This window comes from Protopterus annectens, chromosome 12.part0 (genome assembly GCF_019279795.1).
Source record: "Protopterus annectens isolate FY-2018-M chromosome 12.part0, PAN1.0, whole genome shotgun sequence".
Classification (NCBI taxonomy): Eukaryota; Metazoa; Chordata; order Ceratodontiformes; family Protopteridae; genus Protopterus; species Protopterus annectens.
Genome location: NC_056746.1, coordinates 639,563,937 through 639,582,050, shown reverse-complemented (window position 1 = coordinate 639,582,050; position 18,114 = coordinate 639,563,937).

The window sequence follows — 18,114 nt, the reverse complement described above, 5'->3', positions numbered from 1 at the left end:
TTGGCAAGCCATAACCCTACATCTGATAAAAGGCCTGGTGAACAAAGTAAGCAACCCTGATATTACCCGGAATACAGTCTGAACCCATGTCTCATACAGAAACACACTTGCCTATAAGATTGCCGCTACATTCCTAGTACCCTGTATATTGTTGACAGATAGTAAGCATGGTGTGATTGCAGTGGGCTGCAGAGGGCATGACACCCTGTCCGCCGGTACAATAGGCACATAATTGCAGACAATGAACCTTCACTATATTCCCCACTGGACGCCTGCAACATATGTGGTGCCATCAAATTTGATCCACAAAGGACATACAATGCCTTACACACATGCCCTGTATGGACAGATGCCACTGACACCAGGGAATACCTGTATCATGCTATCAATGCCGGTGGCACTGGGCATCAGCACATTTGTAGAAGTAATGGGCAGGTATGGTCCTCCCCTACACCCTTCCTGCTCATCCCTAGCTATCTTGCCTACTGTCTTTCCCTCTTTGTGTCCCTTTTTCACCACCTTCCTGCAATACGCGCGTGTCTACACCTGTTCATGTGGGGTAAGCGGGAGTAAGCACTTTTAAGCAGCAGTAGGTGGGTTTCAGCCTGTTTGTAGGGGGGTTAGCACTGCCTGCACAGGTTAAGTAATCTAGAAGCTGAGTGTGAGAAACTGTAACTGGCTGTTAGCACTGCTTCCCGATGTGCAAACATGCTCACTAGTATTTACATATGCTTACTACTGCTTATTTATGCTTAGACCTGCTTACTACTGTCTTATTCATTATGACACTGACACTTCACTCCAGTTCACATTTAATTGTTATTAAGCAGGTTATACAGCAAACAGATGTCAAAATATGTTCATATACAGATTTCCAATGGAAAATGGTATGTGCTACAGTGGGATTCAAACCGGGAATGTCTGTTCGTTAGGCGGATGCTCTAACCACTACACTTTGCATGTATACCCATATACCCATAGATCCTAGTTCCCAAACACCCACCCAACACTTCACTGACACAGCAGTCATCCATTCTCCAGTTGGGAACAAGGTGTATCCACGCCACTACACTTTGGCCACTCCCTACTCCTCTGGACCCATCCCATGGGTTGACTCAGTCCACGTATCATCAGACATCCCAACCTTTTAGTCCACAAACATTGGTGAAATGAGTGACCAGTAGGACACTATTCCCAATTTTTGGTTTGTCCCACCTGGGACACACATGTCTTTATTTCAAGACTAGATTCTATACTTCATTACTTTGTTACTCCAGGTAACAAGACACTACAATAAATTAATAACTAAGACTATATGATAACGCACACATTACACATGAAAACTAATAATGTACGAGTTCAGCAAAATTATATTACAAATAAGATTGGTTTAGTGATTGGCAAATCACAGGAATGATTCCACTATTTCATAATGAGAAAGTCCTCACATTTTATTTTTTTGAGAACAGCACTAACATCAAACATAATACATACTTCTGCATGTTTGCAGATTCGTCCCTTCCCTCTATCTTCTCATAATCCTAATACTATAGTACTGCAATATACAACGGAAACATAACAACAACTTATTTCGCCTTGGAATTTTATATCCCAGCAAAATCATGCAAAATGTCGCAAAGAAATAAAAAAAAAAAATATATATATATATATGTATTGATGACAAGCATTTCATGACAGTCTAAGTAAGGCCTGCACTGTTACACAGGCCATGCATTTTGCATGATATTGAGTCTGGATATATAAGCCACAGTGCAGAGAAGAGGGTCACCGTCATTTCTGTAATGAACTATAAATAAATGTATATTTATTTAACATCTGTTAACCGAGTAAGCAGACTGTTCCAATGAGTCAGGACTCCATTCAGTCATGACTTGAGCCTTAGAGGCCAAACAACACAACTAAACATACACGAGAATCATACATCTCAACCTCTTAATGTAAGAAGTCTAGCCAAAGCCAAATATAATTGGGGGGGGCAAAGACTGGGACATACTGGGATCAATTCAATAGCTCTGCTTGACAGAGGCTCAGTAATTTGATCACTGGGGTGGCATAAGCCGGCACACCTTGGCTAGGCTTATAAATGCCCTTGGGCAGATAGCCTAGTACCTACCTATGAACCTATTACATTTATGATTATGCACAACCTATTATTCTATCTACTGTCGAGGTTTGTAGGGACACTTTCATGTTATTTATGTCTGCAAAAGGAATGAATGTGGTACAGGGAATGTACTTCTACATATAGATGTATGTATGTGTGTATGCATATATATTTATAACAAACTCACTGACCTTCACAAGGCGGTCCAATTAGAACCGGGCCATCCAACCCTAACATGCCTGGATCCATAATTTCATACCCATGGTTCCTCCACCCCACCCAAGTTCCACATACATGCAAACCATCCATTCTCCAGTTGCTATACCAGCCATAACACACCTCCACACAGTGCCCTCTCCCCAGCATTAGGGACCCTACCCGTATGTTGTCTCAACCCATGTATCATCAGGCTCTCCCTACCTTTTAGTCCTTGAACATATCTGCCCTGGCTTGTGTAATGGTCGGAAGTCCAAACAACCTGCAATTTCTGGGTAGTCCCACCAAGGACTACCCTGTAATTGTTTGTAAGGTAGACTTAGCAGGTCAACAATGTTACTCCCACTGGTAGTATCCTGCCTGTGGTTTGAGAAGCAGTGATTTGCTCACCCCTGCCCAGCTTGATATGACATAAGATGACAGCACTAAATAATACAGGAGTTGCTGTTGTTTTCCTTCTCATTCTTTTTGTATGCTTTATTGTCACGACATTCATTCTTCATATATATATATATATATATATATATATATATATATATATATATATATATATATATATATATATATATATATATATATATATATATATATATATATATATATATATATATATATATATATATATATATATATATATATATATTATATCTGTACATACACATGCACATACATCTACATAATTATATACATTTCCTATGCTGTTGCATGACTGTGCTGGATGATATGTTTGTGATAACATCAGATTTATTTGTATCTGCCATAGCTTAGTGGCAAATCACATTGGCTGTGGTGTGCAGGGTCCTGGGTTTGAGCTTTGCAGAGGCCATGTATTTTGTTGCTGGGTAGAACATGGGCCATTGGATACAGAGTGATTAAAGCACTTTTAAGCAGTTGTGAGTGGGTGTGTGCAGGTTTGCGCAACGGTAAGCAGTGCTAACTTCCAATTACAGTTTCTTAAATTCAATTAGCTTCTACTATGTTTACTGTGTGTAGGCACTGCTTACACCTGCGCAAACACACTTAAACATGCCTACTAGCACTTATATATGTTTTCTACTGCTAATTTGTGCTTAAACCTGCTTACTCGTGCCTTATTCATTATGACACTACCACTTTAATTAAATTAAATTAATTAAACATTTAATGCAGTACTCCAGTTTACATTTACATGTTATTATGTAGGTTATATAGCAAAAAGATGTAAAAATATGTTCATATACACATGGAAAATGATATGTGCTGAAGTGGGACTTGAACCATGAATACCTGTTCGTTAGGCGGATGCTCTATCCACTACATTATTGATGGTAATGTTGATTCTGCATGTTTTTTCTATTTGGATGATTTTGACGTGTAAGCTATGCTAAGCAGAGGGCAGCGATGCGCAAACATGCTGCGCTTCACTTACACTTTAAATAACAAAGAAATACAAATGTAAAATAGGGGCACGGGGAATTTAAATGTAATAGTTCAAAGGATGGGGGATTAACATTCAACTACATGCTTGTGTGTTTACTCCTTTGATTTTATTTCAGTGTTCGTGGACACTCTTGTATACTTTGCATACATTTCAATATCCACGGACACTGAATTCATTGCTTACTATTAGAGGCAGGCTCTACTAGTAAGCATTTTAGGTTATGCAACTGTGGAGGCATGTTTAAGCCTCTGTGCCATGCTTAAACACACCTTCTGCACTCACACATGTTTCCTGTGCACGTAGAGGGTGCAGCAGCGTGCTATCATAAATATTCATATGGTGCTGCTGCAGCATCTCTAAGGAGTATGCTCGGTGCAAGGCTAAAACCATCCTTGCGCTGAGCTTCATGAATCCCGGGAAGTGAGTTGGCAGCTAAAGTCAGTGTATAGAAGTGCAAGGCAATCCACAAAGAGCAAACACTGTTGTAATAACATATACATTTGAGTAAATATATAGCACATACAAACGAGAAGCATAATTAGTCTTCATGTCTGTGATTTAGGTAGGCAAATGCACAATGGCTGTTAGTGCCTACTGGATCTTGAGATGCACCTTCTCGAAAGCTGATTACAACCTCTTGAGGGAAGGTATAAACAGCTTCACAGCTCCCTCACCCTCCATAGGAACTGCCACATATGTCCAAACCTACACCAAAGTACTATATGAGCACTTATATAGCTGCATGGAATCAGGAATACCTGACAGGACAAAATCCTCCTCCTCAAGGAAGAGTAAACCTGTCTGGTGGACATCTGCAATAAATAAACTCCATAATAAAAGGAAAAAAACTGCTGTCCAGGACCAAGAAGGAGCAGGTGCCTAATTAGAAGCAATCTCTCCTTAGTCTGAGCAAGCAAATAAGAGTAGTAGTAAAATCCTTCAAAGCAAACTTTGAGTCCAAACTGGCCAAATCTACTAAAGACAATCACAAGGGTTTCTTCACATATGTCCGCAAACTCAAGGGAAGCAACCAGATCTGCTCAGAACTGGTAGTCAAGGACACCACATACACAAATACCATAGATATAGCCAACATGCTGGCAGACAGGTTCAGTGAAAACTTCACCGCTCTTCCCCATCAGTAAATCAGGACATTTCCAGCACCTACCCCCTCTCCTTATTTCTAGAGAGCAAGTCATCACTGCCCTCTCAATGGAAAAAATACAACCTCCATGGGACCAGATAACATCCCAGGCTGCATCCTACAAGAACTCAGGCATGAAATTGCAGCACCATTAGGCACCCTATTCAACCAAAGCCTGAGTACTGGCTTTATCCCAGCAGAGTGGAGGACAGGCACTGTCATCCCTTTGCACAAAGCTGGAGTGTCCACTGATCTGCAAGACCATGGAGTAGATTATCATGGACCTCATTAATAAGGGCATTGGCAACCTCCAAACAATTGATCGCACACAGTTTGGTTTTGTCAAGGGGAGATCATGCCTGCTAAATTTGGTCGACTTCTTTGAGACAGTCACCAAAGCCATGGATGAGGGGAAGATGGTGCACACCGCCTACCTTGACCTGGCTAAAGCCTTCGATACTATTCCCCACTCAGGTATAATAGATAAACTCTTTCAACTAGGCATGAATCCCTATGTTATCAGATGGGTAGCAAACTGGCTCACTGATAGAACCCACGTAGTCAAAATAGGGGAAGCCACCTGAGGCAGTCGACCCGTAATGAGTAGTGTACCCCAAGGATCAGTCTTAGGGCCTTTGTTGTTTGGGATATACTTTTCTGAGGTGCAGGCCACAACCAGTGGGCTATGGCTGACCAAGTTTGCAGATGACTGTAAGCTGGGCACTGTTATCAGTTCCCCTAGTGATGTGGACATCTTCCAAGAGGGTCTCACCTAAAAAATGACTGGTGCCAGAAACATGGCCTCAAACTAAATGCCAAAAAATGCATCATCATCCCCTTTGGGGAGAGTGACATCCCCACAAATTATCACATTAATAACAAGGTCCTAAGCATGCAATTAGTCATGAGGGACTTGGGCACCCAGGTTAATAGCAAACTGACATTTGACCACCATGTTGCCTCCATTGTACTGAAAGCTTTCTACATGGCCCATCTCATTAGTAAGGGTATCTCATCCAGGAACAAGGTGGTCATAACATCCCTGCATTCTTCCCTTATAATACCCATTATTGAGTACAATGCCCCTTTTGACATGTACCTCACAAAGTACATGCAGCAGCTGGAGAGACCACAGAGTTTCCCCACCCAGAGAATCCAGGGCTTCAAACTTCTACCCTACATAGATAGGCTAAAAGCCCTGTCCCTCTATTCAGTCTCCAACAGACTCCTCAGAGGTGACCTCTGTCTGGCATACAAAGCAATCTCAGACCCTGCCTTGATGGGACTGCTGCATATCCGCAAGTAAAGCTCCTCTCGAGTAACCCACAGATGCAACCTCAACACGGTCACTGACATCAGTAGGACTTGTTGGTGGGACGGATTTGTGTCCCAGAGATTCCCCATTTTGTGGAATAGACTCCTGCTCCACATCAAGTAGAGTACTTCATTAATGCTTTTTAAGTGCAACCTGGACAAATGGATGGGGAACAGAAAATACACCCCTGGGATTCCACCTGTATCCCTGCTGGACAGGAGCATTGGGTGCTGACTTGTTGGAACATGGGCTAAATTCTTGGCTAGGCTTGTAAGGGCCTCAGAGCCAATAGCCTAGTAACTTCCTATGATCATACGATCCTGTGATAGATGACTACATTAACACCAGGAAAATTACATTGACACCAGGAAAATTGCACTAATGTATTAGTTACTGCATTCAAATTTATGGAGAAGGCTCAGAGGAAAATAAATGTTGAGAATGTATTGCATAGGGTAGATGATGTTTTAACTATCCAGTGTTTCCCTGGGCTCAGTCCTAATTATAGTAAAATACCCCTGCATCATCAAACAACTTTATGTCAATATATGTTTTAACTGGTAGCTCTGATCACGCTTCATTTGTGTGAATATTTCTCTCACTGATATTGTATAGATAGACAGCTATATGCTTCAATGGGATGAGTATAGTAAAAGTGCATTTGTAATTATTCATTAGTAAAAATTCAAGGGTGTAACAGGTGGTGCTCTTAGCCAAAGACAACCTTCCAACAGATACCTTAGCATTTCACAGTTATTGTGCATCCCATATACCTGTTTTATGAATTTCTCTATATCTGTATTTTCATTTTTATATGCAACTGTGAGTAATTTTTGTATCTAACTGTAAACACTATCTAACTGAAAATATTTTGTATCTAACTGTAAACACTGTATCTGGAGCTTTTCTCCTCGGGTCTCTGCTGAAAAAGGGTACCTGCCCAGCCAGACTAACCCAATTAACAAATGGCAAATATATAAATAAATAAATATAACTTGTAAAGATGGTAGTCTCCAAAATAAGATATCGCTAAAGCTGAATATTGCTGGATTTGACTTAAATCAGATGGTTCAATAATGCCACTATTATAAGTGATTATATCCATAAGGAGGAAATAGGATGCAATTGCAACTGAAGAGCAATACTATATAATCTATCTATGTATCTGTCCTTTGTTGACTAGTTTAGTCCCACTTGGCCAATGGCCTCTTTTCAGGCAGAACTTGTACTGGTATTTATAGTGACTAGGTGAAATTTGGCCAAGGGAGCAGGGAACTTCCCCTACTCTTTTTGTACAGGGACTCTATTCACTGTTATGCTTCCTGATTTCTGGTCAAGGCACAAAGAGAATCAAGAAGTAGAGGATAAAAGTGAGAGTAGAAAGAACATGTTTTCCAGGTATTAGAAATGAGTGAAGTTTTAATTGAATAGCAGTAAGGTCGGATATGCTAAATAACAAGTCAGAGGTTGAGCGGAATGGAGAGAATGGAGAAAGGAGAAAGAAAGGAGAGCTGATTAAAAGGCAAAAAGGAGGGGTATTATGGATTCAGAAGAGTTATTTCAGCAACATTTGTTTGCAATAAATGCTACAATACCTAAGTGTGTTGTTATAACCTTCCAGTTGGGGGGAGTTGTGAGATGTTTATTTGAAAGAATTGATTGAACAGAGTGAACCAGAGAGGAACGAGGCAGTATTATGGGGTGAAATTATGGACAGAATACAGGAAGAACTTCAAGAAATAACAATAAAAAAAATCATATGCGCAAATGGTAAGAGAGTGTGAAAGAAGAGAATGAAACAGAAGTAAGAAGAAAGCATTGAGTAAGAATAAGTTGTAAAACAGAAAAGGAACTGGACAGGTATGAAGTATGGGACAGTGCCATTTCACCATTGGATATTGAACCCATAGAGGTAAGAGCATTTATTTGTAGTAATAAAAATACTTTTTGTGACATTTTTATTTCGAGGGAGCACAGTATAAGGAAAAATTCTTAGAACGATATGAAAAAAGAAAGAATGAAAATCCTTGGAACTTAAACATTGTGCAAGCATTTAATAGACAGAGTATTCATGCAATTTTGTACTGAAGTTGAAAGAGACATTTTAAAAGACTATTTAAAAACTATGTGTAGAGATATAAAAGACATTACAAAGATTTATGACAATAGAGGTTTATATGGACTGGGAGATGGGAATCTGGTGTTGTTTTGAAAATGCAAAATGACAAAATAATACATTTGCCTAATATAATTAATGTGGAGGGGAATAAAGGAATGGTCAAAAACTGGGGTCAATCAAATACGTGTTTCTTGTTTTAAAATGACCATTTAATTAATAATTGAGACAAAAAGACATGTTTCATTTCAGATAAAGTTAGTCATGAAGCAAAACATGTGAGCAAAAATGTATGAAATGTAAAAAAAAAAAAAAATAGGACACTCATGGATGGACTATAGTGTTAAAGAGAATCATACACAGAAAACAAAGATATACCAAGAAAGAGAGATTGTTTTAGTAGATAACATAGAAGAGACACAAAAAGAAAATAGAAATGAGGAAGATATAAGATTGGAAATAAAAGACTATATGAACGAATAAAGAAGAAAAGAAGAGTTAGAAGAAGATTTAAGTAATTGAAGTGATGAAGGGAAAAATAAATGGACAAGTTCTGTTTGAAAGAGAGAGAAAGATAGTGCAAATTTAAAAACATAGGTATATGAGGAAACAAAAAAGGAAAAGGATAAACAATAGAAACTTTTCCACAAAGAGAGAATCCTAGCCATAAATGTAAATAGCATAAAGAATGTTCAGCGAAGGTTAGGAGTATTGGAATGGTGTAGATTGTTAGATATGGATATCATAACATTAATAGTCATAAGAATAACAACAAAGGAAGGAAGAATACAAGCAAATGGGTTATGGAAAGGCAAGATTATATATGGAACATAGGAGAAGAAAAATGCTCAGGCATAGCGATTTTATGTAAAGAATTAATAGAAATTCTGGATTACACAATAGAAGTATTAGGAAGAATATTAATATAAGATATAAGATGGAAGAACCAAACATATAGGGTAATTACACTTTATGCGTACACTTTACAGAAATAGAGAGAGATTATGTTTAGGAAAATACTTGTGTATGTTAGTGTGAATATGGAAGCAATATTAGTAGGAGACTTTAATTGTGTTTTAAGACATAGGAGAAAAGAAGGGGGAGATGTAACCTATGGGTTTGTCCTGAGAGGATAATATTAATTCGTCGCTATAGGACAGAGGCACACGCTAAACTTTAAAAAAAAAACAGCAGTACTCTCTAAAGGGGGTGGCATAAGCCAAACACAACAATACTAGGCTGCTTATAAATGCCCCAGGGCAGATAGCCTAGTATGAACCTATGAACCTATGAACCTAAAGGTCATTTTAGAGATGTTTAAAAATGGTAAAATGTCTTCTTCTTCTTCTTTCGGCTGCTCCCGTTAGGAGTTGTCACAGCAAATCAAATGTTTCCATTTCTTCTTGTCCTCTGCATCTTGCTCTGTCACACCAACCACCTGCATGTCCTCTCTCACCACATCCATAAACCTTATCTTAGGCCTCCCTATTTTCCTGTTACCTGGCAGCTTCATCCTTAGCATCTTTTTCCCAATATACTCTGCATCCCCCCTCAGAACATGTCCAAAACAACGTAATCTTGCCTCTATGGCTTTGTCTCCCAACTTCCAACCTGGGCTGACCCTCTAATATACTTATTCCTAATCCTGTCCATCCTCGTCACACCCAGTGCAAATCTTAACATCTTCAACTCTGCCACGTCAAGCTCTGACTCATGCCTTTTTGTCAATGCCACTTTCTCCAACCCATATAACATAGCTAGTCTCACTCCCTCTTGTAAACCTTCCATTTCACTCTTACTGGTACTCATCTGTCACAAATCACTCCTGACATTCTTCTCCATGCACTCCATCCTGCCTGTACTCTCTTCTTCACCTCACTTCCACACTCACCATTACTCTGAACTGTTGATCCCACGTACTTAGACTTATCCACCTTCACCACCTCTACTCCCTGCATCCTCACCATTCCTCTATCCTCCCTCTCATTCACACACATATATTCTGTCTTAGTCCTGCTGACCTTCATTCCTCTTCTCTGTAGAGCATATCTCCACCTCTCCAGGGTCTCCTCCACCTGTTCCCTATGCTCACTACAGATCACAATGTCATCTGCAAACATCATAGTCCACAGGGACTCCTGTCTGATCTCATCTGTCATCCTGTCCATCACCATTGCAAATAAGAAAGGGCTCAGAGCTGATCCTTGATGTAATCCCACCTCCACCTTAAAAGCATCTGTCACTCCCACTGGAGACCTCACAGCTATCACACTACTCTCGTACATATCCTGTACCACTCTTATATACTTCTCTGATACGCCCGACATCCTTATACAATACCACAACTCCTCTCTAGGCACCCTGTCATATGCTTTCTCTAAATCCACAAAGACACAATGCAACTCCTTCTGACCTTCTCTGTACTTCTCCATCAACACTCTCAGAGCAAACATCGCATCTGTAGTGCTCTTTCCTGGCATGAAACCATACTGCTGATCACTAATCATCACCTCCCTTCTTAACCCAGCTTCCACTACTCTTTCCCATAACTTCATGCTGTGACTAATCAGTTTAATCCATCTGTAGTTACTATAGCTCTGCACATCACCTTTATTCTTAAAAATCGGTACCAAAACACTTTTTCTACATTCTCACTTTCCAAGATTTCATTAAACAATCTAGTTAAAACTCCACTGCCATTTCACTTAAACACCTCCATGCTTCCACAGGTATGTCATCTGGACAAACAGCATTTCCGTTCTTCATCCTCTTCATAGCTATCCTTACTTCCTCCTTGCTAATCCACTGCACTTCATGATTCACTATCCGCACATCATCCAGCCTTCTCTCCCTCTCATTCTCTTCATTCATCAACCCCTCAAAGTACTCTTTCCATCTGCTCAACACACTCTCCTCGCTTGTGAGTACGTTTCCCTCATTATCCTTTATCACCCTTACCTGCTGCACATCTTTACTAGCTCGGTCCCTCTGTCTAGCCAATCGGTACAGGTCCTTTTCTCCCTCCTTAGTGTCCAACCTTTTATACAACTCTTCATATGCCTTATCCTTAGCCTTCATCACCTCTCTCTTTGCCATGCACCTCATCTCCTTATACTCTTGTCTACTTTCTTCATCTCGTTGACAATCCCACTTCTTCTTCGCCAACCTTTTTCTCTGTATACTCTCCTGTACTTCTTCATTCCACCACCAGGGTCTCCTTGTCCTCCTTCCTCTTTCCAGATGTCACACCAAGCACGTTTCTAGCCATCTCTCATACTAGCTCTGCTGTAGTTACCCAGCTATTTGGTAACTCTTCACTGACACCCAGTGCCTGTCTTAACTCTTCCCTGAACATCACCTCACAATTACCCTTTTTCAATTTCCACCATTTGATCCTTGGTGCTGCCCTCACACTCATCCTCCTCTTCTTGATCACCAATGTCATCCTACAAACCACCAACCTATGCTGCCTAAATACACTTTTCCCTGCCACCACTTTACAGTCTCCAATCTCCTTCAGGCTGGCCCTTCTACATAAGATATAATCCACCTGTGTGCATCTTCCTCCACTCTTGTATGTCACCCTATGCTCTTCCCTCTTGTTAAAATATGTATTCATCACAGTCATGTCCATCCTTTTTGCAAAATCCACTACCATTTGACCTTCTGCATTCCTTTGCTTAACACCATACCTACCCATCACTTCCTCATCCCCTCTGTTCCCTTCACCAACATGCCCATTGAAATCTGCTCCAATCACCAGTCTCTCACCCTTGGGTACAGTCATCACCACTTCATCCAACTCACTCCAAAATTTTTCTTTCTCATCCATCGCACACCCAACTTGTGGAACATATGCACTAGCAAATTTCATCATTACACCATCAATTTCCAGCTTCATAAACATCACTCTATCCGACACTCTTTTCACCTCCAAAACACTCTTAGCATACTGTTCCTTCAGGATAATGCCTACACCATTTCTCCTCCCATCCACACCATGATAAAACAATTTGAAACCACCTCCAATACACCTAGCCTTGCTCCCCTTCCATCTGGTCTCTTGCACACACAATATACCAACCTTCCTTCAGTCCATAATATCAGCTAGCTCTCTCCCTATACCAGTCATACTGCCACATTCAAAGTTCCAACCCTCACTATCACAGTCCTAGCCTTTACCTGCCTTCGGGCATGCCTTCCCCCTCTTCTCCTCCTTCAGCCAACAGCAGCCCAGTTTCTGCCAGCACCCTGTTGGCCAACAGTACTGGTGGTGGTCATTGTTAACCCGGCCTCAACTGATCCGGTATGTATTTCTGTACTGTTGTTTGCATGTATGATTTGGCAAAATTTTATGCCGGATGCCCTTCCTGATGCAACCCCCCCCCCATTTATCTGGGCTTGGGACCAGCACAAAGAAATGCACTGGCTTGTGCATCCCCAGTGGCTGGGTTTAAAATGGTAAAATGTACTTATGGAGAAACAAACACTGGACATATAAAAGGAGCAATTTGAAAACTTGATTACTTTATAGTATCACTGAGTCTAAGGATATTACATTAAGGGGTTAAAATGACAGTTTTTTTCAGACCATGTAGCAATTTGGATAGAGATTCAAGAAAAAGTAGGTTATATAAAATAGGTAGAGGTATAAAAAGAATTAATGGATCAGATTTAAGTGAGTATGCAAAGGAAATAATACAACAACTATGGATAGATTATATAAACATGAGAAGATTTAATAAAGATTGGACACGGCGTATTAGTCTAAAAGAAAATATAGAAAAGAGTTATTGGAATGGCAAAGGACAAAGAGAATGCAAGATAGCTGCAAATATAAAGAAATCAGTAACCAAGTGTTTAAAAGCATAACAGATAATAACAAAGAGTTTCTAGAAAAAGAAATAAAAACTGTATGAAATGAGCCAAGAAAAAAATTAAAATTGTTATTCAAAGAAATACATTTTTACAAGGAAGGAAAGAAGAAATAGCCCCATACTTAAGCAAAATCATTAAAGAAAAGATGAGTAATAAGAGAGTAAATGAACAATGAAGGAAGTATAGTTAATACGCAAAAATAAATAATACAGGTAGTAAAAAGACATATTTTAAAAATGTTTTTCATATGTGAAAGTATAAGGAAGCATAAATGGAATTTAAAAAATCAACTGAAGAAGATAATAAGAGAATCGAAGAACCGATTACGAAGATAGAATTAAAAAAATGTGTTGAAAACAGTGAATGAAGAAGCGGCTACAGGTTTAGATGAACTTGAATATCTAATGTATAAGGATATGCAAGAATGGCAAAAAGAATATTTTTTAAAGGTGTTAAACAAATTGTTTGTAAAAAGGGGTAAATGATGAAAAAAATTGTATGGGTGGAACAAAATGTATGTGGAAAAAGGGAGAAAACAGAAAAAAACTGGAGACCACTAGTGTTAAATAATGTTGATTATATGATTTTTATGAAGATTGTAGAAAAAAGAATAGTAAGTAGGGCTAACGAGCTACTATATGAAACAATTTTTGGAATAAAAGAAAAAGGAATCAAGAAGTTTTAATGATAATATAATAAGTAGATGATGTAATAAACAGGAAAACAGAGTTAAAGATAGGGGATATAAGTAAAGCAATTGATAAGATACAGCATGAAGCATTATAGGAAATTCTGAAAGAATATAATATATAACAAAATAATCAATATTTTGTAATCAGTATATAGTAAAAATAAAGTGAAAGTAGTGATTAATGGCTGGTTAAGTGAGACAATAGAAATAAAAAGTAGTATAAACAAGGATGTCCAACAAGTAGTATTCTATTTGTACTAATTATGAATGTGGTTGTTAACAGGACACATTTAGCATTGGAGGAAACTAAATATAGCACATCAGTGGGAATTCAGATTCCAATAATGTTTTCTTATGCGGATGATCTAGTAGAAGTTGTGAAAAATAAAAAATGGATAAGTACAGCTATTAAAACACTTGACAAAGAATTAGGAGTATTATATTTAAGCATTAATGAGGAAAAGAGTACAGTACTGGGATTCTTAGGAAAAATATAAGGTATTCAGTTTAACAAAGAAAAAATAAAAATTTTGGGAATAAAATTTGATAATGAGCAACAGAGAGTAGCACAATGGAAGAATGTAATACATAAGATAAGAAATATTTGTATATTTTGGAGAACATTTAAACTGACATATAAGAAAAAAAACATGTTTAATTCAGTAATATTAGGTACGATGGCACATCTTGCTAGTGTATTTATGATACCATTGGAATATGAAAGAGAATTATTGAATGTGTTATTTACATTTATATGGAGATCTAGATTCAACCCTATTAAGAGAGAAATCCTTTATATTACAAAAAAGGAAGGTGGTCTGGGTTTAATAAATTCAATTGTATATATGGCTTTATTGAATTTATATAAAATATCAACAGGAATAAAGGAAAATGGAAATTTATTAATAAAAATAGGAGTAAAATAAAGCAATATGGGAAAAGCTTAAATGTTTAAAAAGAAGTAAAGGAATTATTTGTACAGAAATGAAAATATATAAAGAGAAGATATTATTACAGAAGATTGATTTAAGCAATATAGAAAATAATAGGAAAGAATGGTATGAAAATATAATGGAAACTTTCTATTATATCTACCCTTGAAAATACTTTGGAGGAAATAAGGTAAAAGCTGTAAAAATAAGAATGATAAGATTTTAAAAATATGTTGATAGTAAAGATTTTTTGTGGAGAATGTCCATAAATAAGCTTCCAGTAAAGGCAAATATGCCATATGAAAAACAATAAATAAATTAATAAAAAATAGAGTCTGTATATATTGTGGGGAATTAGAGACTGCTGAACATGTCTTTTTGAAATGTAAAAGAGTAAATAAATTGTGGGAAGAAATATGTGGTAAAGAATGTTTAACAAGATTGAAAAGTGTTAAATGTATAAATATGGGCATGACAGAATATGGATACTATAAAAATGTAAAACAAAGGGATGTAAATAGATTAGATGAAATGTTTTGTACAATGTGGATTGTCTAGAATGAATGAGACAAAATTTAATGGGAAATGGGTACTGTCAGAAATATTGAAGAAGATAAGGGTTTGGTTCTAGAAAAGAGTGGGGAAATTGAAAGTTTAAAAATGGAAAATGGAAGTCGATTATAAATTGCTGTAAATGAGATGTAAAATTTGTATATAGAATTTATATATATATATATATATATATATATATATATATATATATATATATTGCATATTTTGAATTTTAATAAAGGACCCCTACGCTTTTATATAATTACCCTGGGATCTTTTTATCCACTGAGCTACCACCAACTGAGCATATGGAGGCAGATGGCACCTTGGTTTAATGTCACATTAAAGAGCAAACTTTGTGAAGAGGAGGAAGTTTATATTAATAAGGGTCGGGTGGATGTGAAGTGCATTAATTGTTTTAAGTCTAGCATCTAAGAATAAGAAAGTCCACTTCTTTATGGACTTTTGTTATGATTTTTACAGGTCAGTGCTATAGTTTGGAATTCCCAGAGGCTAAGACAGATATGTGGAAGTTTTCCACTTCTCAGTGTCACACAAGGGTTTCTGTCTTGCTCATGCTGATATCTGAGACTTAATAATAAGGCTGAAAAGCTATAGACACATATCTATGTTAACATTTCCAAAAAGATGACAGTTTCAAAAGCAGATCAACATGACCAAGCTGATATGCTCAAGTGATAGACAGAAAGTTATAAGGGGATAAACATTGTAACAGAGCTTTCTAGTAGTGCAGTATCTTTGATGCAGCGTCTACATGTTTTTTACACAATCCTCAGGTATCTTAGAATAGTGCTTGTTACCATACCATAGTACAATTTTATCAATATTTACCCAGTCCTTTTTATTCAAAAGTACAATATCAAATTGTCGTCTTCACAATCATTTTAAAATGCAAAGCCAATTGTCACCGCTCAACTTGGAGAACTGCTTTTTCCTATTCACTGTGCATTAATCACCATTTTACAAACCAGTGTTACTTTAGCTATAAAATAAAAGGGTAGCTTTAAATAGTGCTACATTACTCACAATCTGTTTTTTTTATTGGTTATTCAGTCCATTGCCAACAGTATATATTACGTCTTTTTTATATTCAGTAGTACAATATCAAATACAGCTTTACTCAGTCGGTTTTGAATGATGTGTCTTGCTTCTTCATTATGATTAAATACAAAATAAAATATCCCAACCCTATCCAGCGAAGTACTACAATGTCAATAGCCACTTTCTGGAACAATTTTCAAACAATGTGTGTTAGTTCTCCATCACATAAAGTGCAAAGCAATATGTCACAGCTTCAGTCAGCCGCCATCCCCCACTGGGTACCTAAGATGAAATGTATATTTGTAAGTGAGATGTGATATGAGCTAATGTGCTGTTTTGGGTCTGGAATGGGCATGTTTAATGAACATGTAAGAATATGAATGTGGACCTGAAATTGTAGACTTTTGTCATAATATGACTAGAATATAATCAGTGTACTCTTATGTATGCTATATTTCAAGGTAGACTGGAAAGAGACAGTTTGCTGTGAATGGTTTAGGCTGTTAACCTTTGCTAGAGATGCAAAGCCTGAGCTGTGACTACCTCATCCAAACAGTCTTAGTGAATACACACCAGCAATTGATTAGTGGTGTGATGTATTGTGGAATGGTAGTTTTGCTGTGAAGGGAGTAGTGCACAGATAGTAGAGAAGGACACTATCAAAAACATATTGGTGCTCTAGTTCTCCTGTTGGATCCTTGGACCTGTGTAAGACTGGCTCCCTTGATATGGTGCAGGGGCTTGTGACATTGTAATGTTGCTATAAATGCCAATCAAGTGCATGTATACCTATGTGGCACTAGCTAGGGCTTTGCTTTGTGCAACTTTTAAAAGCTGTTGGAGGGATAAGGAGCTCCTTTAATGGAGTGATGTTTTAAACACCGAAGAGAAAGTATTGTAATAGTTTGGTGCCACAAGCCACTGTATCACAAGATGCTTGCTTGTTTACACCACTAGCCTATACTTAACTGGACGTTGGGGATTCTATTTGACCTCGAAGATGATAATTTCTATGCTACCACTCCAATGGAATGTGGACCTCGATGAAATGTGTTTATAAATCAGTCTCACTGTGGTGTCAAGGCCTTTACACAAACTGTAAGTAAGACTTTTTTTTAAAGAAGTGAAGACCAACTTTGAGAATAAGAATAAAAAATGACACTGTAATGGATATTATGTATGGGACAATTTGGTAACCGTTCTGGGTTTCTAAGGTCAAAAAGATTGATCTTTTGTACATAGTAGGACAGAGAATTTTTGTGACTTAACATTGGAAACTGATGGACTGATGATGAAATTTCTGGAACTGTGTAACAAAAACAAGGACATTTATCCTTGGAGTCATTATTTGCTTTCAGGTAGTAACTTAAAAAAATGTTACTTTGCAGTTAGAAAATGATGAATTGGAAGAAAATGATGTTAAAAAATGCATGCAGAGTCTGTGTAAAACTATTGATAATACTGTGAAAATTAGAGATGTAAGAAACTTATGGAATTGATGGTGGAGAATGGAAGCTGTTTTAAAATGTAAAAAAAATGGAGAAATACCTGCCAAGTATTATTTTTGTGGCTGGCTATAGAGGGACATTGAGATATACTGGCCAGGCAAAATCACATTACTTTTATGGGGACTTTTCTCGTTTAATTAATGATTGTGCCAAGG